Source organism: Megascapheus bottae, chromosome 5, assembly GCF_031878675.1.
Source record: "Megascapheus bottae isolate mThoBot1 chromosome 5, mThoBot2.hap1, whole genome shotgun sequence".
In the NCBI taxonomy this organism is placed as follows: Eukaryota; Metazoa; Chordata; class Mammalia; order Rodentia; family Geomyidae; genus Megascapheus; species Megascapheus bottae.
Window position 1 is genome coordinate 83120007 of NC_143513.1, and position 24135 is coordinate 83144141.

Consider the following 24135-nt stretch of genomic DNA (forward strand, 5'->3'; position numbering starts at 1 on the left):
AGAAGATTGCTGAGTGGCACTATTGAAGTTCTTTCTTGTTAAAAACTTTTTTTCTGTAGTCTTTGTAAATGAAGGACCACTTGGGTAGATCCAAAGCACTTGACTTTTTATTACCCAGCAGCCTCATACATACCATTGGATGTCTTCAGGCTTTGAATTCCTGAGAGTCTAATTCTCTCCTTTCCTCAACGAGTGGCTGTGTCCTTACAAAGGATGCTTTTTGTATCTTGGGAGTCCAATAATTTTAATAGCATATATCATAGGGTCAGTAATTCCAGGCTAATTTCCTTTGATGCATTGAGTCTCTTATAAGTATGTATATGTAAATCTTAGTTTAAGGAAGACTTCAGCACGAAGACCCAGGTTTGATTCCTCGGTACCACATACATAGAAAAAAGCCAGAAGTGGTGCTGAGGTTCAAGTGGTAGAGCTCTAGCCTTGAGAAAGACCAAGGACAGTGCTCAGACCCTGAGCTCAAGCCTAGGACTGGCAAAAAAAAGAAAGACTTCGTAGAGAATAAATTTCATTTATTCCATTATTTTTCCTTTTCTTAAATTATGCATGCCTTGGCTTGCTTTTTGTCTTTTTATCCTTTTAAACATATATTACATTCTCTCTAGCTTTTGGAATTTTGGTCTTTATTTTCATTCTGCTTAGATGTACAATTTCTACCCCTAGATTATATAATGGCTGTGCCAGCATCTATCCTAGTAGTTCACCCTGGACCCATCCCAAGTTCATCATAACTTTTCTCTTGGCCTTACAGCTTTCTCTAAGTTTGTCCACAAGTGTTTCATCTTTTCTTTAGCTAAGTTAACTCTCCTCCAAGTTACTGCATGTCTGCTTGGTGTTCTTCCTTAATAGAGGTGATTTCTAAGACTAAACAAAGATCTTTGGGAAATATTAGGTTGAATTTTTAATTCTCTCAGGGTCATTTTTCTGTCAATATGTTTGTTTGGTGGCTCCTTTATTCTCTCCTTATAGCATCTCTGTTTAAATGATTTGCATTGGTTGCCATTGAATGAGTTAGAGAGACATAGAGGGCTGTCTAGACTTTTTCTCTTTTGTCACAGGGGCAAAGAATTTCCTAAGAAGCTTTGGTCTCAATAATAGGACTCAGTATAGAGTTATGGACCGAATGTATTTTACAGAAGTAGCTGATGAATGCATTCATATAAGGAAGTGTGCATTAAGTTATGCATCTGCATAGGAGCCTCCTTTGTGGTTCTGATTCAGCCTCAGGGAATAAATCATCTTTTTCTAGCCAGGAGGCCAGGTAACAGCCCCTGTGAAAGGTGCTGTTGGTTTATACTCAGTGAAGGTACTAGAATGTTCAACTAGGGCAATTTCCAGGAAAATTAGTCTAAATCTTGATAGTAGGCAAAACCTTGCGTCCATCCCCCTTGAATACCATGTTCAATTTTCCAATGAGCCCACGGGAACAGCATGGGACTCAGGGAAAATAATTGTATTTAATTAACAATTGATTAAGACTCTGATGTTTTACACTCCTGAAGAATTAACTCATAGAACACAGTTGAAGTATTCTTATTTCTTTTTTTTCTACCAAAGGCAATTTTCAAAGACTGGTTTGATTACTTGGAGCAACTGTTAAGTTATTTAAAAATATGAGCTAAAAACATCTCCCTTCCCCTTGGCTTCTGCAAATTCTGCTTGTTCCCTTTCCTTGGCGTCTCCCTGGTTTCTTCTCTCTGCATCCTTCCTCAGCTCCCCACGTCCTTATACTCACCTGCGCTTCCCACACCTCCCTGAGTCTTGGGGACAATTAAATGGCGTGCACGACCTCTCTTTTCTATGAAGCCAGCTGGAGACTGCTTCCCCAGAGCAAAGGAGGCACATGGAAGCAGTGCTGTATAATTTCCACATGCAGAGCCAAAATAATAATGCCCACCTCAAAACTGTTTCGCTGAATCCCTCGACAGTATTCCCTGGCAGGGAGATAATAGATCTCTGCGTCCTTAACTGTTCCCGTAGATGAGGGCAACATAAAACTACAGCAGTGAGGGATCAATTCTACGGGCATGGAAATATACACGGGACCCCTGCAATTTTGTCTGAATCCAATGCTAGGTTCTAATCAATATAGTGTATTTCTTTATTATTAAATAGCCCATTATAATATAATAGGGCAATAAATACTGATAAAAGCCTTCCTAGTGAGAAATTCCTTTTGGAATAATGACAATTTGATTAGAGAATGATTTGGCTTTTAATTTACACCAGCACTTAATGTGTTCCTGTTAATATTCGTTCCGTGGCCAGTGCGTCCCCTTACTAGCAGTGCTGGATGGGATCAGGAGGGGATCTGGAGCCACCCCTGCCAGGCCTCTCAGAGCTCTGGGCCTGCAGGCTTCCATGCCCATCAGCAGGACCGTGCTGGGGCTCGGCCTGGCCCTGCCCAGAGGAGGATGGAGGATCAGGCAGGGGTGGCTGCTTCTTTTCTGCCCTCTTCTTTCTTCTGTCCGCATCACGTTCTGCCTACCCTCCCTTCCTTGGCTCTACATACCTAGGATACTGAGTCATCAGAAGAACTAGGGTTTTAGCTGGGAGAGAGCAAAAAGAAATGCTTATGCCTATGTGGCCTTAACCCCTTTGTACACCACCTTTATAATAACAACTGAAAACACTGGAAAAAAGAACAAAGGTCTTGAAGTGGTGCCAGGCACTGCCGGGGACTATTGAAAAGAAAGAGTACCCCAAAGCCAGACCTTGAGGGCTGGGTTCTGGGAGACGCAGGAGGGGCAGATGCTGGTGGCAGGCCCCGGCCTGGCTGTCGCTCAGGGAGCCTCCCTGCATGGGAGATGCTCTGCAGACTGAGCTCAGCTCTGCTCTGGGCGGGGGCCGGCGAGCGAGGGAGCTGGGCTCCTGTCCAGAGAGCTGTCACTTGCTGCTCGTCTGAGCAGAGGCACACTTCCGATGTGCCAAAGCGGGGCCAGAGGGCAAGTAGAGGGCGGTGTGCACAGGCCTGGCAGGCCTAGCTGGAGGGGCCTCTGGAGTCTGTGTTCAGAGAGAAGGCTCTCGGGGCCAGAAGACATTCTCCGTGCAGAACGGGGTCCATGGCAGAGCCACCTTTGCAGCTGAGACCTTCCTGAAGGAGTTGCTCTACAGAGACGGAGGCTCAGGCCTCTGAATGTCACCAGTGGGGGAACCAACGCAGTCTCCTTGCAGTGTGAGGCATGGAGGCGGGCACTTCTCCCTTCCCTTTCCCTTTCCCTCCCTCCCTCCCTCCCTCCCTCCCTCCCTCCCTCCCTTCCATCCTTTCCTCGGGTTTACCCAGGGGAAAGCTGGGGCTACGCTCATAATTATTAGGTGAAGAACTGGAGGTCTGCACAGTTCCTAAATGGCCTATGTTGTGTCTAGGCAGTCAGAGGCTGGGGGAGGTGGGCTGCTGTCTCTGAGTTGGCTGCAAGTGGGGCAGGCGTGGCTGTGAGGGGGCGGGTGGGGTCTGCTCCTCCCTGGTGGAAGGGAAGGGTGCTCACCCCTGGGCCCCGCTGCACCTCCCGCCATGCCTGTCTGAATCCATTCCCTGCTCTCTTCTACTCATTTTGATCCCCTACCCTGTCTTGGAGACAAGGTCTGGGACTGTAACTAAGGGCAATACCTGCTATGTGTGCAGAAAGAAAGCCTCTGCTGGATGCGTAGATTGTAGGACTCCCAAAACAGTGCTCCCTGCCAGTGGGCCAAGGTACTGCCCCGGGCTCCAGCTTTGCACTCTGGATGAGTGTCTTGGTGTATGACCTGCATCTTCCACGTTTTTATTTGGGGGGATCTGCACTCAAGCACCGATCTCAGGGCCTCTCCACGTGAGCCAGGTCCCAAGTCCTTTTGAATTTAGTTGTTCAGTTAGGATTTATATGTGTACATATTTCTGTGTGTACATGCATGCGTGTATATATTTTCATGTGTGTATTTAGTTGTGTGTGGGTGCAGAAGAGAAGCCCTCGTGTTGGTGTGAATGGGGGAACTGTGGAAGGCATTTCTCCCTCATGGTCGATGACACTGAAAATTCTCTTATCTGAGGCTAATGAAGCCTTATAGCTTCAGAAACGCTCTCGGAGCATGCAAATTATTCTTGGAAGGTCAGGGTTCGTGTGAAGGCCTCCGACAGATTTATTCCAGGTGGCGTTGTGAGGTGTCTCTGAGGGCTTTGAAGGGCTAAAGCAAAGGACAGGTTGTTTGAAGTCAGAGGAAGTTGACCCAGGAGAGCCATGAGCAGAGTTGGTCTGAACTGGATATCAGAATGGGCAAGGGCTATTCCCAAAGTAAAAGAAAGTATAGGCTCAAGTCCGCTCTCTCAACGAGGACATACCTGGAAACGTGCGTGTGTGTGCGTGTGCGTGTGTGCATGTGCACGCGCGTGTGTGTGGGTGTGCACGTGAGTACATGCACGTGCATACACATCTTAATTCTGTGTAATGAGGACAACAGTACCTTCCTAAGCAGTTGTTGTGGATGTAGTCCTCTGCCTCCTGCACTGGCACAAGCGTGAAGTCACGTAGTGAGAAGGGTTGTCCTTGTTACCTGTTGGAATTCCTTGGCGAGGGCCAGTTCATGGAAACCTGGGCGGTTTGCCTGGGTCAGTCTGGATTTGCTCCCATTCTCTGGAACTTGAGTTAGAAGCTGGGATTGCAGCAGAGCCCTCCCCGCTCCCCAGTCTTCCTGTGGCCTTGGCTTGCGCCCCTTTCTGAGGCTCAGTGCTGCCTGTTGCCTGCTGGGCCCTGGTGCCCTGCCCACTCTCTCACATGAATGTGGGTGTTGAGAAGGAGTTTGGTGGATGTGGCTCTCGTCTGCGTCTGAGCAGGAGATGTTCCTGCAGGCGGTGGCGCCCACCAAGAAGACGAAGGCTCACGGGTGCATCCCTGCACCTCCGGTTCTGTTGCAAAGCATGGTGCACTCGCTGACTTAAATTAACGATGTGGATTTTACTCTCAACAGAGCTGGCTGACGGGCGTAGCTCCGGGGGGCTTCTTCCTGGCCTGCAGATGGCTGTCCTCTCACTGTGCTCTCATATGGCACAGAGCAAGTTCTCCCGTGCCCGTTCTCCAGGGGCACCAGTTCCGCCAGGAGGCCCCTCCGTGCCAGTGCATCTAGCTGTAGTTACCTCTCAAAGCGCCAAGTGCCCTCATGCCGGAGGTGAGAACTCCAGAGTGTGGATTTTCTGCGAGTTGTGAAGCAGAATATTCAGTCTGTAACAGAACAAAAACTCGTGTCTCCAAGAAGGAATTCAGCCTCAAGACAACAGTTCTAACTCCTGTCTGCATTTCCCATCTGATAGTTTCCAACTTCATGGGATCCAATTCCTTGAGCTCCCTCTTTGTCTGTCCGTCCTTTCCTGTCTCTGTTCCCTGCCCCCGTCCAGTCTTAGGGCTTTTCTCAAGGCTAGCACGCTAGCACTTGAGCCACAGCACCACTTCTGGCCTTTTCTATGTATGTGCTACCAGAGAATTGAACCAGGTCTCCATGGATGCTAGGCAAGCACTCTACCAAACTGCCCACCCCTCTCACTCTTTCTTACTGGCTCTGTTTCTTAGGAGATTCTTGACTAGTAGGTGCCTAGAGGACGATTTGGAGTCTATAATTATCTGTTCTTCATAATCAGCCAAGAAAGTTTTAGGTTAGCCAGACTCCTAAAAGTTCAGACGACTTCTTGGGGAAGTCAGTGACCCTCGTGCCAAAGCTCATTTGCTTCTGATGGGATCCAAGTCCAGGCTCTCGGCTTCAGCAAGGCGGATGGACTGAGTTTTCACTGGCAAGGCTCATGGAGAATTGCTCTTGTCTACAGTGGTAGTCATGTGATACTCTAAGGACCAAACAGCTTCCAGTCATCTCTTGACCATGCCTTTTTCTTTCTTCCCCCCCCTTTGATCATGGGGCTTGAACTCTGGGCCTGGGTGCTGTCCCTGAGCTCTTTAGCTCAAGGCTATCGCCCTGTCCCTTGAGCCACAGCTCCACATCTGGCTTTGAATGTGATCCTCAGCTCTCAGCCTCCTGAGCAGACTAAGCCTTTTTCTTTTTGCTAATCCTTGCATTCTTTTAGAAACTGAGAACAAGAGGAAGGAGCTGGAAGGCAAACAGAAGGCACAGGGCACACTTCTCTGGGCTTCTTTCCTGTTCATCTTGTCCTCTGTCTCTGCTCCCGTAGACTGTCGGGCATGCTGATCTTCCTAAGGTTAGGGGGCTTGTCTCACCCCAAAATCCTTCTTCCACATGGAGGTCAGGTGACATTTTAAGAGGCAAAGGCTGAGTCACTACTGAAAACATTAAGCCTGCATTATGGTAGGTCAGCTTCCTACCCCAGAAAGCTCTTTCATATCACGTATTTCAGGTCACGCATTCATGTATTGTAAGGCAAACTTCGTACACTAAAACTTTGACATCGGTGCGTATGGTAACCAGAAGCGTCTTCAAGTCAAGGTGTGTCATTTCCCTCAGAGTGTGGAATAAATGCAGTGGCAATGTTTCACAAACGTCATGGGCAGGGAGGAGCCAGGCTGAGCCAGGGCCCCTGGGGTTCTGTTGCCGTCTGTGACCTGGAGTTCTCCACGTCTCATTGCACGGGGCCACTGCCTCCTCTGGCTGTGTCTGGGACTGACCTATGAGGGTTGCAACTGGAAAAGTTAATTTTCAAAGGTCATGGCCTATTTCCCACAGTTCCCTGCTATAGCCCCTTGAGCAATGTCTTTATTTATTGAGCTATTCTTCTATAGCGTATGGAGTTGGCCCCAGATGCTTCTTTGACACAGGATTCTAAGCCTTCAATGCTAATCGATGTGAAATGTAACTAGACTTGATTCTTCTATGCTGGTGTAGTTATGGACATGTGTAAATTTCTGTCAGAGATTGAAGAATTGCAGGAATATAAGTACAGCGATGGCCTTTAGAAATGGGAATGTTCCTTCTGGAGAAGAGACATGGACTACACAAGGAAGCTAGAACTGGAACTGGACCCCAGTTCCTGTCCAATGATCTATGAACATTCATATGCCTTAAAAGGAAGAGGATAGAAGCTCTTGTTTTCCTTAATTAATGACAACAGTACAAAACATCTGGATCAGAAGGAAGCTTACTGCACATCTGGCCCATCCTCCTATCCACTGTGGCCACTGGTGGAATTCTTTCTACCAGGGAATGCTTTGCTGCCTTTGTGTCCATCTTCCCAGTTCCTTGATTTGTATTAGAATCGACCTCCTTAGTCAGGCACTGGGACTCACACCTGGAATCCTAGCTAATTCTGAGAATTGTGGTTCAAAGCCAGCCCAGGCAGGCTGTCCATGAGACTCTAATCTCCAATTAACCACCCAAGTAGAAAATGGAGCTCCTTCTCCCCAGCCCTAGACAAAAATCTTCCTCCTTGTGGGCACCGGTGGCTCACACCTGTAATCTTAGTTACTCAGGAGGCTGAGATCTGAGGATCGCAGTTCAAAGCCAGCCCGGGTATGAAAGTCCATGAGATTCGTATCTCCAGTGAACCACCAACAAACTGGAAGTGGAGCTCTGCTTCAAGTGATAGAGCGCCAGCCTTGCGCTGAAGAGCTCAGGGACAGCACCCAGGCCCAGAGTTCAAGCCCCATGACTGACAAAAACCAAAAACCCCAAACCAAAACCAACAATGTCCTCCTTAGACTTCTCAATAATTGGAGCTACTTTTCCCTCGGTGTGAGCCCTACAAACTGGATAATGTATCTTTTTGGGAGGTCGGGGTTAATTTAAATGCATCTCTCTCCAGATGGTCTTAAAGGAGTGTATCCAGTGGTGACCATTTGCTGTGCCCAGCTTCGAGGGCCCTTTTCCTGCAGATGGATGGTCCGTGGGAATGTCCAAAGGGCTCTGAGTAGACCGCGGCTCTTCCTCCACACAGGCCGGGCCCTCTGCCTGGGGGAGCATGGCGCTGGGTGAGAACCTGTGGCCAGGCTCAGTCACGATGCCGCCACACTGGCGGGTGTACCCATTTTCCACATGGAGCCCCTTCCAGGCGCTTTACGTGTGGGAATGGCTTCCTTCTGGCTCCTGCTCCCTCTCCACACATGGCGTTTTGATGGATAGTCATTTTTCCCACCGTGCAAGCCGTTTTGACACAAAGGGTGTGTTTTTCCAAGACACTTGGGAGCTGATGGGCTGCCATCAGCCTTTGACAAAGCTACACATGTCGGGAATGGCAGGAGCAGCCCTCTTCTCCGCTATCACTCACGAAGCGTATTAGGCCCTCAGATTCCGCTGCCTCATTTTCATGACAAACGATATCACAAGAGCCCCAAGTGGCTGCCATGAACCTCAGGGCTGACTGCGATGGCTGTGGGAGAAGCACGCGCAGAACACTTAACCTCTCTGCTCCACAGGAAGTCGCAGGAGGCTCGGGTGATGCTGACCCTGGGCGAAGGCTGCCCTTCCTTTCGCATGGGTGCTCTAGGAACTTCAGGCGGACTGAAGTCTAGAACGGGCGACGTGTCAAGAAGGCACAATTGCAGCAGTTGCATGTGACGGGGCGCGGAGGCAGAGGTGAAAGGTCGGCTGGCAAGCCCAGGAGGAGGCAGTCACCTTGGAGATGGTTCCTGGGCACTCTAAAGGCACCGGAAGGTTTCTAGTCTGTCAAACGATGGACAATCAGCCTTCTACCCACCAAAGACAGGAAGCCTTCATCAGAAGTGTCAGCGGCAGAGCAGAATCCGCAGCGTGGCCTTCCATCACGGACCCAGCCACCAAGATGCAGAGGGCTGTGTTTCTCAGCACAAACCAGTCAAACTCATTTAGATGGCGGAACTGAGATGTGGGGAAGGAGAAGAAGCTGCCTCGTGTGGCTGTGGAGGTTGACAAGCCCTGGACCTGGAGGAGAGCTCACTGGTCTGCCAGCCTGGTCTGCAGACCTGAGAGCCAGCGACGTGCAAGCTTGACGTCCAGAAGGAATTCATGTTGGAGTTTGTGTTTTAGTTTGGAGGAAGGACAAAACAAACAACCATGTTTTACCTTGAAGTCAGTCAGGCGGAGGGATTCGTGATTTTCAGCCTTTTAGTCCTGTGTGGGCCTCTGTTTGATTCCACGAGCCCCCCCCCCCCCCGGGGGAAGGCAATCTGCTTTGCTTAGTTGATGGACCCAAATCTCCCTTAGAAACATCCTTCACATTTCCCACCAAATATCTGGACACACTGTAGCCAAGGCAAATGGGCATACAAGATTAAGTATTGTAACGCTTTTTCTAGCATGAGCATTGCAAAGCACTAACTCTAATACTTCTATTGCATCTTTTGTAAAAATTGTATTTTAGTGTAAGGGTGATATACAGGGGAGTTATAGTTATGTAAGGTAATGAGTACAGTTCTTGGTAAACACTGTTGCCTCTTCCTCGTTTTCTTCCACTTTCTCTCCCCCTAGCCCCCTCCCCTGCATGTTGCAAGGTTCATTTCCAATATTGCGTCTTGTGGGTACTGCTGTTGATTTGTTCAACCTCTGCCCTTTCTTCTCAATATGTCAAGTCTTTCAGGAGATGGGTAGAATATTTTTTCTGGAAGGAAAGTGAATTACTGAGAGAGTTTATAGAGAAGGGGAAACATGGAGCTAAATCAGACATCCATCTCTGTCGTAGACTGTATTGAGGAAGAACTTTGGCTTTATTTTTTGAGGGCGGAAGTCTGTCTTGACATGCTCCCCAATCAGTGACAAAATAGGCCTCTGCTGCCACCCCCTCCACTATCACCCCAACAAGCTCACAATTCAGAGAGTCTGGAAGTCCCCATCTTAAGTGACGTGGAAGTTGGCATCACGGAGGTAGAATGACTTAGCTTTCCTTGGGAAACACCTGAGTGTGAGAGCCAGGAAAAGGTGAGTAGCTCTGGCTACTCCATAGCTGGGGTTTGTCCCTGGCCTGCTACCTTCCGGTGGCCCCAAAGGGACTCACCTGACGAGGGCAAGGGGGAAGGATGCTGGTGTGGCAGCTGCCCTGATGAGGGTGGGAGGTGGCACCTGAGAGGCCAGGCCTGAACCCACAGGGACACAAGGATACCTTTGCCTCCCTCGCCAAGACAGCAAAGGGCCCTCTGCGGGCAGCGTCCAGGTTCACGAGAGCCTGAACCTCCTGGCTCTAGATGTTTAGTCTCTAGAACAGTCAGAGATTCATTCCTGTTGTCATGGGGTTGCATCAGCGCCTGCAGGGCTGAAAGGACTCCTCTGCCTGGAGGCCATGGATTCGAGTCTTCCGGGGCTGTTGGTGCTGTGTACTTTGGACTTTTTCTTAGGTCCTGCTCACTCATTCCTATGTAAGGTCCAGCCCTGCGGCTTCACGTTCCACAGGAAGCCAGGGCCTCGGAAGGGCCTTGGAAGAGCACGCATGCCCTTCTGTGCCACACAGGCACTGTCCTGTCCACTTGGCTGTGTGGGCCAGGAGCGGCCTGGGCAGAGGTGACCGCAGGCCAGGCGTTGGAGCTGAGGCGGTGGGCAGGGAGAGAAGTGGACAGGCCTGAGTTCTGTCAAGGTCCGGTCATTTGGAGATCCATGGACAGACGAGGGCTGGGGGAAGTCGGGCTCCGGGCTGCACCGGCGTGGGTAGGATAGGGTGTTGTATGTTCAGAGTGGTGTTTTGTGTGTTCTAGGAGTGGTGGCAGGAAAGGATGGGGACAGTGGTGAATGATGTCATGACATTACGATTCCACTCTGGAGTGGCCCTGCCTGGGGACTCAGCTTCATGTTGGGTCCTGGACTTGAGTGCCTCCTGCTGGCACGTGGCTCGTGCCACCGGCTCTGCCATCCCCTCACCTCCATGTTGCCTCCACTGCCTGGCGATTGCCTCCATACACCTGGGGTAAGACACTCCGTCACAGTCTGCTTTTGCCCTGGCCTGGCCCAGAGTCCTGTGGAAACAATGGAAGGCAGAGACATGTTAGCCATTTCCCTGCAAAGCTCGCTGAGCTGGCGAGATTTGGTAGAGGATGTGTTTAGTGTATTGGTGAGATGGGATTAAGTAATAAAGAGATTTTCTTCCCCAAGATCCAAACGCATCACTAGAAGATAAGTAGACTCTGCTTTTCAATGGTTTTTCTTAAAATGCCAAGGTCTTTTCCTTCATTTTTATGAATGAGCTCAGTCAAAAATGACCTCTCGTTCTGCAGCTGTGCAACCCACAAAGTATCCAGTGGAAAGTCTGGAAGGGAGTGTGCGGGGAGGGTTGGCGCACACTGTTGTTCGGTAGACATGAGAACCGGTGGTGACCCGACCTTCCGGAGGGCACACGGCAGGCTCCAGCCTTCTTGTTGCCCACCTAAGGACTCGCTGTGCTAGTTCCCCGTGTGACAGAGGCCACTCCACACAGACCCGAGCAGGAGAGGAGCTGCCTGCAGCTCCCACTTCCTCTCACTGCTTCCACGCTCTCTGTCGCGCTGTGGGCCGTGAGCAGCTCTGACGGTTCACTAGAGAATACCGAGGGATGGTGTGCTCAGGAAAGGTGAGGTATGGACTCATGGCAGGGAGAGGGAGCTTGGAAGTGGAGCGGGGGCATGCTTCCTGGCAGTCAGCAGGCTAAGCAGCGTCCATCCTGTGTTTTGTATTTGTGGCCAGGACAGTGAGACCCTGCAGCAGGTGCTGGAGGTAGAGGAGTGGAAGAGAGTTCACGATGGGGCTGGGCGTCCTTGGCGTGAAGACTCTCTTGTCAACGGCTGCTCTCCCCGCGAGCAGCGGCTGGTGGCTACACGGGCTCGCACTGGCCAGATGAGGCCGGACGGCTGTGCTTCTCTAAGCAGACGCTGGGATTCCATTCCTGCTTGGCTCTTCTAAGCAGTGTTTGGGGGTTCTGTTCCTGGCTGTTGTTGACTGTGATGATGGGAACAGCTATACACTGGTGGTACCTGCTTTGCCGGAGGCAAGCGGGCTGTGGGCTGGAGGCACCTGCCCACTGGCTGGGTCTGGCTGCCAAGCTGGGGGGGGGGCATTCCAGCTGGCAGGCCAGCTGCGGTGTGCAGAGACAGGGCTCCCCGGGTGTGAGGTGGGACAGGCACAGTGAGACTCCGTCAAGAGCAAGACCTGAGGCTGTCTGAAGTACAGATGTGTGCTGCGGAGTCTGGAGAATTCCGTGGACAGGTGGCACAATGCCAGGCCTGGAGGACGGTGGAGCACGCGTGCACCCAGATTCCTCGCAGTCGACCTTTCCCTTCTAAACTGCATTCTGTCCATACCTCGCCTGACCAAGGGTCCAAGGGGGAGCCCTCAGTTGCCACGCCCTGTTTCTGGCCCAGGCTCTGGTTGGCTTGCACCAGAGACTGTAATGGAGCAAGGCTAGGTACTGGCAGTGAAGGCCTCTGGCAAGAAAAACTATAGGGAACCTCTGCAAAGCTGGGCATGGAGTCCACAAGTCCTGGACTATGGGGAGTCGAGGGGCATTCTGGTAAGAGTAGGACTTGAGTCAGGAGGGAGCCGGATATCTGGGTCACACCCAGCAGTCCTGCAGCTGCTTGGCTTGTCTAGCCAGAGCCGGGCTTTCCACTGACAAGCCACCACTGTGGCACGGGTCCTGGGGCATCACCACCAGCTGGGTAGGGCTGAACGATGCCTGGGAGGGTGGGCAGTGGTGGGGGACAAGGAGGGGAACCTAACGTGGCCAGAGGAGTCTTCAGCTGGAATGATTTCCCATGTCGCCCTCCAGGACATCATTTTGATTGGGCCATTACATACTGTAAGGTCAGATGGAATTCAGTGATGAAACACTTGGGTGGAAATAACCAGAGGTAGAGTCATTTGATTAGTATTCCTAAGGATGGCTGATGAAGAATGATGATGGTAAAGCACTAATAGATATTTGTGGCTGCTTTAAAAATTAAATATGTTTCATGGTGCGTTTTGCCATTTCACAGCCATTATCAGAGCCCATCGGGGTATTTGTGTAAAAGGCAGTCCATGAGTGGAATCTGATCGCAGACTGCAGAATGTCTCACAGCAATGACCACAAACCTCCTAGACACCATGTCTTTGTGAAGCAGGGCGAAGGGAAGCAGGAGAACAAGAATGGAAGGTGCTTCCCGTGGAGGCCTGGCCTGCAGTGAGAGTGCTGGAGGAAAGGGGTCAGGCATGCGTAAGGTTTCTGGAGAGATGCACCATGGAGAGAGACATTTGGTGGTTGGAGAGTCTCTTGATGTCTGGTGAAGCTGCACCCGGCCCTGGGCTGAGCTGTAGGGGCCTTGATAGGGAGCAGAGAAAATGCCTCTCCTCAAGGAGCCTGGTCTGCGGGAGGAGACTCCCGACCACACAGAGTGGGGGTGCACGGTGGCAGGGATGGCACTGAGGTCCCGCAAAATAAAGGAGCGCCAGCCTTGCCTGAGAAGGTCGGGTGAACACTGAGCCGTTTTAGAAGAGGAGGACTACCAGCGGAGTAAGCAGGATCTCCCACATGCGCAGAAAGAGCCAGAAGTGGTGCTGAGGCTCAATGGTAGAGCACTAGCTTTGAGAAAGCCCAAGGACAGTGCTCAGGCCCTGAGCTCAAGACCCAGGACTGCCACAACCCCCCTACCCCGAAAAACAAAAAACACTCCAGGCATTTAATCCTTTTTGTGGATTTATCAACTATTTGTATAAAAGGGATATTAAAATGTGCTTATGAGAATATGGAAGAAGTAGCCATATCTGCCAGGCCGTTGGTGTGTGGTCATCATTTGGTTAAAGACAGGAGGAGATGATAGAGAAAAAGATACAGGAAGATGGAGAGGAGGAGAAGAAAGAGGAGGGAGACTGGGAGGAGAGGAAAGAGGAGGGAGACTGGGAGGAGTGGAAAGAGGAGGGAGACTGGAGGAGAGGAAAGAGGAGGGAGACTGGAGGAGAGGAAAGAGGAGGGAGACTGGGAGGAGAGGAAGGAGGAGGGAGACTGGAGGAGAGGAAAGAGGAGGGAGACTGGGAGGAGTGGAAAGAGGAGGGAGACTGGGAGGAGAGGAAAGAGGAGGGAGACTGGAGGAGAGGAAAGAGGAGGGAGACTGGGAGGAGTGGAAAGAGGAGGGAGACTGGGAGGAGAGGAAAGAGGAGGGAGACTGGGAGGAGTGGAAAGAGGAGGGAGACTGGGAGGAGAGGAAAAAGGAGGGAGACTGGAGGAGAGGAAAGAGGAGGGAGACTGGAGGAGAGGAAAGAGGAGGGAGACTGGGAGGAGAGGAAAGAGGAGGGAGACTGGAGGAGAGGAAAGAGGAGGGAGACTGGAGGAGAGGAAAGAGGAGGGAGACTGGAGGAGAGGAAAGAGGAGGGAGACTGGAGGAGAGGAAAGAGGAGGGAGACTGGAGGAGAGGAAAGAGGAGGGAGACTGGGAGGAGAGGAAAGAGGAGGGAGACTGGAGGAGAGGAAAGAGGAGGGAGACTGGAGGAGAGGAAAGAGGAGGGAGACTGGAGGAGAGGAAAGAGGAGGGAGACTGGGAGGAGAGGAAAGAGGAGGGAGACTGGGAGGAGAGGAAAGAGGAGGGAGACTGGAGGAGAGGAAAGAGGAGGGAGACTGGGAGGAGAGGAAAGAGGAGGGAGACTGGAGGAGAGGAAAGAGGAGGGAGACTGGGAGGAGAGGAAAGAGGAGGGAGACTGGAGGAGAGGAAAGAGGAGGGAGACTGGAGGAGAGGAAAGAGGAGGGAGACTGGAGGAGAGGAAAGAGGAGGGAGACTGGGAGGAGAGGAAAGAGGAGGGAGACTGGGAGGAGAGGAAAGAGGAGGGAGACTGGAGGAGAGGAACTGGACTTGTGAGGGAACTGGACAGGAGTGAGGCCTCCCTGCCAGTGAAACAGCCCCTGTCTGTGCATCGCGCTGGACTTTCCCTGTGATGCACTGTGAGTTTTCACACTGAGTCCTGTGCCGCTCAGAAGTGATGCGTGTGGAAAGTGGATGAGAAGCACCGGCTCAGTGACTGAGGGTGCCCATTCTGCCTGCTAGGTCCTTTGAGCAGGGGACCCGAGGTTCGGTTCACTGCTTGCCCAGCTTCCTGTCTGTGCCCTGCCGTGAGCTAGTTCACACCCACACTGCCAGCCACGCTCTGTCCTGGAACCCAGGGAGTTCTCTCCTTGTCAGCAGTTTTAATCACAACCACGAGGCCAGAGTAAAACTGTTTAAAATAGGATAATGTGCCACAGGAGATTAAATGGGAATCAACCAATGGCTTTCCATCAAGCCTGGGTCAGTCCCAGCGCTGTACACGACCAGTCTGGCTCTCCCACCCTTTGGAGATCCCCTACATCTCCCTATCTCTGCTCTCATGGCCACCCTGAGCTCTGGGCATGCGGAGAGCGACCACGCTTCTTCTGCATGTTAGCTCCCTGTGGGGCCCGAGGAGGGCTGGTGAGGCTGTCTCGATCATCTATGTGCCCCACGTTCCCAGCCAGTGACAGCTTGTGTCTGCAGCGAAAAAGTGCCCAGGACGCTCAAGACAGAAATGAACCATTTCTCACATGTGGACTTCCTTTGAAAAGCCACAAGAATGAACGATTCCTGCAACCACTTGAAAGATGCAAAAAAGCAGAATATTCAAAGCAATCCTAGCTTCTCAGGAGGCTGAGATCTGAAGAACAAGGTTTGAAGCCAGCTTGGGCAGAAAAGTCTGTGAGACTTATGTTCACCTAACCAGCAAAATCAGCTGGAAGGGGCGCTGTGGGGACAAGTGCTAGAGTACCAGGGCTGAGGGGTGGGGGAGTGAAGAGATGATGCCCAGGCCTTGAGTTCAAGTCCCAGGACCTGCACACACACATGCTCTCTCTCTCTCTCTCTCTCTCTCTCTCTCTCTCTCTCTCTCTCTCTCTCTCTCTCTCTCTCTCTTTCACACACACACACACACACACACACACACACACACACACACACACACACACAGAACCTTTGCTTTACAGGACCTCAGCGCCATCCCTGCCACCGTGCACCCCCGCTCTGTGTGGCCGGAGTCTCCTCCCGCAGACCAGGCTCCTCCAGGACAGGCATTTTCTCTGCTCCCTGTCGAGGTCCCTACACCTCAGCCCAGGGCCGGGTACAGCTTCACCAGACATCAAGAGACTCTCCAAACACCAAATGTCTCTCTCCATGGTGCAGTGTGGGATAAATATTTTGCTCCAAAACAGGGAAATTTGCAAATGAATCACAGTAAAACAGAAATTAGAGGGGAACATTGTTCAGATCCTAGGAGGAAACAGATGGCATAGTCCAACTGGGGCGAGGGGGAGGATTTAATAAAGGGCTGCGCATAGCACTCGTGGGCGGGGGCCAGGAAGCTGAGGAAGGCCGCAGACCCCCAGAACTATCCACAGTGGGCCCACACCACACCATGCCTGGACCTTCAAAGGCAAAGAAAGAGACAAGTCAGCAGAGCCCAGAGAAGGAGGAGGGAGGGAGGAGGGAGGGAGGGGGGGAGGAGTGGAGGAGGAGCCAGGGAGGCTGCAATGGCTGCGGTCTTTGATTGTGGGATATGCTAAGTCCATAGCCACTCCCAAGAGATGAAACCACAGAGAGAAGTATTCTCTTGGCTGTCTGTCTGTGGCCTGCCAGGGATTCCCCTGGGCTGCTTCAACATGACATTTGCAGGCCACGTCCATGGGTAGCATCGGGGCACAGCGGGGTGGAGGCCACACCATGGCCTCGGTGGACCAGCACGGGTTTGGCCTCTAGCTTTAGCTGCTCACCATTTGACCTCCACTTGTTGTCGCGGTGAAGAGTTCGTGCTCTGAAAGTGCGGTTGTAGTCACGAGCATCACTGCAGCCCACTTCTACCCAAGCCTGCCTTGGCTTCCTCCATCAGTCGGGGGGAGAGAAGAATGAGTCTCAGATGCAGCGTGAGCGGCTGAGAGCGGCCACGTGGTCGATTCCCAGAGCCACGCAAGGCCCCCTTGACCTCGCACGTCAGGCAGATACGTGTCTTCCTGTGATGATCCCAGTGGGATCGAACCCTCGGCAACATGGTCTCCATCTAACATCCACCTTTACAGGACGTCCTGCATCCAGGAAAAACCCAGAGGCACTTCATAAGCTCCATGGTGAAGCAGTCAGTAGTTAGGACTGATCATCCTGAGTGGATCTGTGGCCCTCCCCCCCTCCACACCATCCCTTCTCTTCCCATCCCTGCTTCCACAGCACTCTAATGGCCCAGAAATCACCCGTGGGTTATTTGGAACAATATAGGAGGCTCTCGGCTCTGCTCCTCCATTCGTGCCTGCGTGCGTGCTGGGCGTGGCTTTGCATTGCCCTGGCCGCCCCTCGGCCCCGGTGTTCTTCTGGTTGGCCCAGCTGATTCCTCAGCAGGCCTCTCCTCACCACAGGGGCTGCTGCTGCCCACATCCTCAGAAGAGCAGTGTGCTCGCTGGTACCAGCTGTCTGTCATGGCTCCATTGCCACGCCCAGGCACTGCGGCTTGTGGCCACATTCTGGGGGATGCCCTGGGTGCGGTGGGGCAGCCGATAGGCCAGCAGTGCTGCATCCATGCAGAGCTGCATCCATGCAGAGCAGCAGTTTGTGGTGCATGGCCATCTGGCTTCCCGCAGTTAGGAGTTCCCATTGAAGTGGCTCCTCTGCTCCTTTCAAACGGACAGTCGTAATTGCCAGAGGAAGCCCGGCCTGACCCTCCAACCCAGGGGTCTGCGTGAGGGTTTTGCTGGGTCATGATCTTGTCTCACTGCTGCACACTCCTCTTTATTGGATGAGTCAGGTCCTGGGCTCAGTGCTGGGAATGCAGCCAGACTCTGATGCAGATGCTCTTATCCCTCTCGAAACAGTGTCTTACTGGGTCTGAGAGTTGCTGCTCGTGATGCAAGGCCTGTGGACAGCTCTGGGTACCATGGTAGGATCCCACAAGTACTGCAGTGGCAGCCTCTCTGCTCTGACGCCTTGGAGGCCAGGATCTGCCCAGCCATCCACCGAGCAGGAGATAACCTCACCCGGAGGAGAGTTCAAAGGAAGATAGATGGAAGTGGGTGAGAAGCAATGCACTCTTCCCATTGTATGCTGCCTACTGTTGTTATTAAAAAGGTGATACACAGAGGGGGTCACCGTCTCATAAGCCAGGTGAAGAGGACATGGGATTGCGTTCTGGTTATGTGAATGCAGGGATCCATTACTGGAGGGACAACCACTGATGATGGGCCTTGGCCCAGAGAGCGATCCCCTCATTAAAGCTCTCAGGAGGGGTGGGTTTAGATGTCCCTGGTGGGTACCCTTTCTAGGCCAGGTGTCCTGGCAGAAGGTGTCAAGGAACTGGGCTGTGTATGGTTGATGGGACGATAGATGCTGGGATGTACAGACTGTGGGGACCAGGGAGCCTGGGCTCTGAGGTCCCGTGGTGGTGGCAGGAGGTGGGACTGACCACCAGTGGACTCTGGATGGCACAACCCCATGGTCACAGCTAATAAGCCATGATTAGGTCAAGATAAGTCACGTGGGCACTGACGTCTGTACAGTCCAGAGAAGGTCTTTCTGTGATTCGCAGACCTGTCCCGCGAGGCCTGTTGGTAGACGATGCTGGATTTCCTGGCTGGAGAGGAAATGGGTTATGGAATTCTGTAGTTGTGAGACATTGACTGCTCTTGGTTCTGCAGCTGGGAGGTGAAGTGATGGAGAAGCCAGGAGTGCATGGTCACTCACGCTTGGTCAGGCCCCAGGGATGGGTAGAAAGTGCAGCCATGGTGAGTGTTGGAGCTAAGTCCTCCTGGAAGGGAGACTGGGGAGAGCCAGAACTTCAGCTATGACAGGGGAACATTATTTTCAGCCAAGGGCCATTTGAATATTTAGAACATCATTAGGGGGCTTCGGATTGCTGGAATTTTGCTTTGAGCCAAGTTCCTAGATCTGAAGTTTGAGTGCCAACTGTGGGTACCTTGGCAAGGCCAAAACAAATGATTTCACTGGCCTTGTGTCATCCATGGCCAGAGGTGCCCCACTTCTAGACCCCTAAATGTCCAGCCGCACCTCCGCGTGTCTGGGCCATGGGCTATTCCTCCATAGTGGTTTCTTAGAGCTGCAAATCTTATCAGGAAACATCATGGGTTTTGTAGTACTAGCTACTAACTTGGCTGCCCTGACTCCTAGGGTCTTTATGTATAGAATGAGGTGGCTGCAAAGACTCTCCCTCCCTTACTCCTTTCCTTCCTTTGTTTTTGTCAGTCATGGGGCTTGAACTTGGGGCCTGGGTTCTGGTCCCTGCACTCTTTTGTTCAAGGCTAACACTCTACCACTTTGAGCCACAGTGCAGCTTCCAATCTTCTTTTTTTATCGTGTAAAATTCTAAATTTCCCTGGAGTCCACACAACGCATCTGGAACACTGATCTGTGTTGTTTCTCAGCTGTTGGAGAACATGTGCAGTGATGAAGATTGCTTCTAGGCCCTCTGAAGGAAGAAGACAGTTTCCCATCGAAATGAAATGGAGCCAGGTAACTTGAGTGTAGGAGTGGGGTTAGGAAAGAGGAGAGAATGGTTTAAGGGGAGACATGGGTCAGAATGCATTATCTTTAAACTGACTTGTTAAATTTAAACCTCTCCGAACAACTAAAGATAATAATAATAATAGTAATAAATTAAAAATACATTAGAGCTTGTCATGTCACAGAAGAATGAATGACAAGATTCAGTGTTGTTCTAGGTGAGCAGAACAATGAGGGAAGATGAACTCTGGAGCCAGATATTTATAATCTTATGAATTCAAGCCTTCCAAGAAGGAAGGCTTAAAAAATGCCTGGATAAGTGTGTGTGTGTGTGTGTGATAATCGAATTGACCCAGAGAGAAAGAATTGTTAAATTGTTGGAGGATTGCTTTCACCGGAAGGAAGTGAAATCTAAGTAGAAGACAAGCCCCTGCCCCGCCTTGCCGCACCCCAAAGCTCCCTCACACTTGGGGCTGTGGAGATTCCCTTTGTTGTGGCCTCAGTCTGGGAACCGGGGCATCTCTGCATGGCACGCTGACACTGAAAGCCAGTGCAGGCTCAGCATGAGCTTTGCTGTAGACACATCCGGATTGACGCGTAGGCTCCAGCAATGCTTGCTAGCCTTGTCATTCTAGGAAGGTCATTTATCTTGTACGTGTTTCTGGACCTAGGAGGTAGTCATACTATCCTTGCCACCGGGGGATCACAGTGTGGGTTTGCATCTGTAGCTAACCGTGCATGTGTTACGCTCTAGACACACATGCCAGCTGTCCTTGTGTATGGTGTTCCACTGAAAACTGCGGGGTCTGGTGAGGCTTGATCCCCCTGTTCCTCTCTCTGCTCAGTTTTCTTATAAATTTTAGCTTTCCATTTATCTGTCCATTCACCCACACACCGGCTTATCTATCTGTCGTATTCATCCGTCAGTCTGTCCACTCACTCACTCACTCAACCATCCTCCCATCCGTCCAGCCATACGTGCTTAAGAACGTTATTGACTTATATCTTAGCACAGACTCCTTATCTAGGGACGGCATCCAGAAACGAGCCTCCTTGTGAGAAGCTGTGTGTAGACCAGCTCGGGGCCCGCTCTACAGGAAGACCATGGAGTCGTAAGGAAATGACTGATTTCTGGAGTTGAGAAAAAGCTTGTATGGTCTGCTGCCCTAAGAGTCCATTTCTTTTCCTTTATCTTTTCCCCCAGGGCGAGGCCTTTGATTTATCTTAGTAGTGTATCCTGTCGGATGGTGTCCAACAACATATATTTGCTCTTCCCAAGTGTCTAATCTTTGTCAGTTGAGAAATATTTGAAGTGCTGACAAGGCTCATATGGACCACTCACCGACCATCGCCGAGTCTGTAGGCTTAATTCTTCTTAATTGGGTAGCATTGTGCCATCATTCACATTTATTGATGCTGTCTGGGCACGTCTAGAAGATTTATAGCTATCTATATTCATCCTACCCACGGGATGCCACAAATCACTTTGCGATCTTTTGAATGTCTTTTTGCATGAGACAGATGTTATACAATTATTACTGAAAGCTTTTAAATAAATAAGTATTTGTTTTTCTAAGTGTCCTCTCTGGGATACTGAGGGAGAGTTTGAGAATTGAGTTTGTCTATGAAGTTCAACCCTTTTCCCTTTGTAGCTGAGCTTTTAGAGGAAACTCATTCTTCAGCCAGAGTGTTGTGTGTCTAGTCCAGGAAATACTCTTCAGAATTGTCTACAAGTTCACTCAGAGGATTTACTCACTGTAATGATCATAGGCTTTTATTTCACATCACAGAGTATGGGATGATGGCATGCTGAAGAACCAGAAGGACACAGAGATTCTAGAACCCAGGCTGGAGAGAGCCTGGAGCTCTGGTATTTCTAGTGGAGCCTGGGGTCTCTTCCCTTACTCATCTGGCTTTGAAGCTCTAGCATGACTCTCATACTCATTTTGGCTTAAAGGCCTTGTGTGTGATCTAGAAAAAGGCATGGACCAGGTGTGGAGAGACAAGCGACATCCTGGGCATCTGTTCCTGAGTGGGCAGCAGTGGGCTGTGGGAAAGGATCAGGGAGCCAGAGGTGAGGGGACTGGCCCATCACAATTCTCTAGTGCTAAGCTCTTGAACCACATCTCACCAGGCTCACTCCAGCTCTGGTTAGCAGACGTTATTAGCCTCACTTGGGATATGAGAAAACTTGGGCCCAGTGAGGGTTGACACTGTAACACTAGCAAGGAGTCAAGGTTTTGCCTTGGTATTCTAGGTGAAGACGCCTTTCTTTCTTCAGCTTTCCATGGAAAAAGACGGATCAAGGGAACTGCAGGGCTTCCTGCCATTTCCCTCAAAAGGCATGTGATGTAGCAATTGGTGAATATCCTTGCAAAACTAAGTGTGCTGGTTTGTCAAATTATCTGTGCAAGAAGAAAAAGAAACAGGCAATAAAATAGGGATGAGGACGAAGAAAGGTTAAAGAAAAGTGAGAGGAAGAGAACAGGACAAAAACACAAGTCCTAAGATCTATCTCTGTCCTGAGATGCTGGGGCAGACAGCAAATACAAGATCACATTAACCATGAGGATTAGGGTCCGTGGTGCAGGGCTGAGTTTCTGGAGAGTTTTGAAAGAATCAAGCCAGAATACACATGTCTGGAAGAAAAAATAAGAGGTGGTGAGGGCGTGTGAGGGGGCGAATGAGGTCTGTCTTTTGCGATACCTGTGAAGATTGCTTTGCATGCTGCAGTGCAGCCCCAGGCTCTACCCTTTGTCTGTAATCTCGTGCAGATTCCCCTCTTCAGCATCTTGATCCAGAGCAGATTCTTAGACATCCTTAATGCAAATACATTGCAGGGGAAACTTCTGGAATAGCCACATGATGCTACTCATAGAAAATTCCATACCTGACTTCATGTGTTGGGTGGCAGTGGAAGTGAAAATACATGTGAAATGCTATATAAAATTACCCTTAGAGCCTGGTGCAGTGTGGCTCACACCTGTAATCCTAGCTTCTCAGGAGGCTGAGCTCTGAGGATAAGGTTCAAAGCCAGCCCAGGCACAAAAGGACCCGAGATTCTTATTTCCAATTAACGTCTAGAAAATGGGAAGTGGGGCTGTGGCTCAAGGGTAGGGCAGTAGCCTTGAGTTGAAGAGCTCAGGGACAGTGCCCAGGCTGAGTTCAAGCCCCATAATCCACCAAAAAAAAAACCAGTTACCTTGGAAAGGGCCGAGATGTGGCTCAAGGGGTCCAGCATCAGGCTAGCAAGTGTGAGGCCCTTTCCACAACCTCCAACCAGCCCTAGCTCCCCTCCTCATTTACCTGGCCTTCCACGAAACCACTCATTTGTGCTCAGTGTAGAATAATTTCCTGTGCAGGGGATGGCTCCAGGGCTTGCCTCACAAGTGTGAAACCCTGAGTTCACCAGTACCACAAAACAACTACCATAGTGTCAGAAATTCCCTTTAGGTTGCATGGATATGTATACAGCATAAATCAATTTGTTTTTAGATTTGGATCCCACCCCCAAGATCTCTATCTCTGTTTCTATCTATCTATCTCTGTCTTTGTGTCTGTCTCTTTCCCTGTCTCTCTGTCTCTGTCTCCGTCTCTGTATATCTATCTATCTGTGTGCAAATGTTCGGTAAGCTGAAGAAAAATCCATAGTACTTCTGGTGCTCACTTTGGATTAGAGTTTCTTAACATGCAGGAGTACAGCGAGGCTTGGTTTATAACACATGATCGAAGTCTTTGCAAATCAAACGTCTACCTGTAATAGGGAATGGAGAAGTTCTCTCGCGAGGGAAACTATTATACAATCTCTGCTGACTTTCAGCAAGGCTTCTATAGACCGTGACTTTTGTTGAACAGGCAAAGCCACTGAGACGTGTGGATAGACACGTTCCACTTCCGTTCGGGCTTTGGAGCTTCCATCTCTTCTGTTACAGCACTTGCCACCTCCAGTGGGCCCATTCCCCCCCCCCCTACATTCTCCCTCATCAGTCTGCTTTGGATAATAATGATTACTACATTAACTACATGCATGCACCATTTAAAGTCATAGATTCCATCAGGGCCTGTGGGTTATTCTGCTCTTCCTTTTAAAGTGCAATTTTGAATAAGCATTATCTCTTAAATAAAATGAAAGGTATAGCTAGAAATGAAAATAGCTGTTCATTTGAAAATACTGTTTCCAAAGAAGAAATCAAGGTAATTATCTTAACTATGACTGTACAAGCAATTATTTAGTGACTTGTCTGCCTTCCATGCTAGGTGATAACCTCACAGAAGCAGCCCCTGAAGTTTACATTTTTCAACACCATCTCGTTTCTTCCTCAACGCGTGTATTCACAGCCACTGCGTTTCAGGCACTGCTCAGGTACTGGTGGGAAGGAAGCCCCCACTCAACTACGTTTTACCTTCTCTCATGGACAGACAGACGGGTCTGGAAGCTCAGGGGCTGTGCGGCACACAGGCGGGCTGCGTTCCAGGCTATTGTACCTGGTCCTTGCTGAATTTACAGAATCGTTTGTGGCTGTGGCACAGTGGCCATGCTGTGTGGAGCCTGCCTGCCCACGTGGGCTGTGCTGACAACTATTATAAGTAGTAGAGATATGTTGGGAATCTCTTTGCCTCAAACCTAAAGAGCCAATTTATGGTGTAAGAAAAACCAAAACACTGGCATTTCCCCATTGGTGGGATGGGGGAATGAAATGTAGAAGTTCAGGGTGAAGCACAGTGGAGAGGGAGGGAGGGGAGGGGAGAAGTGGAGAAGAAGGGGACCAGGAAGAAAGGAGAGAGAGAAG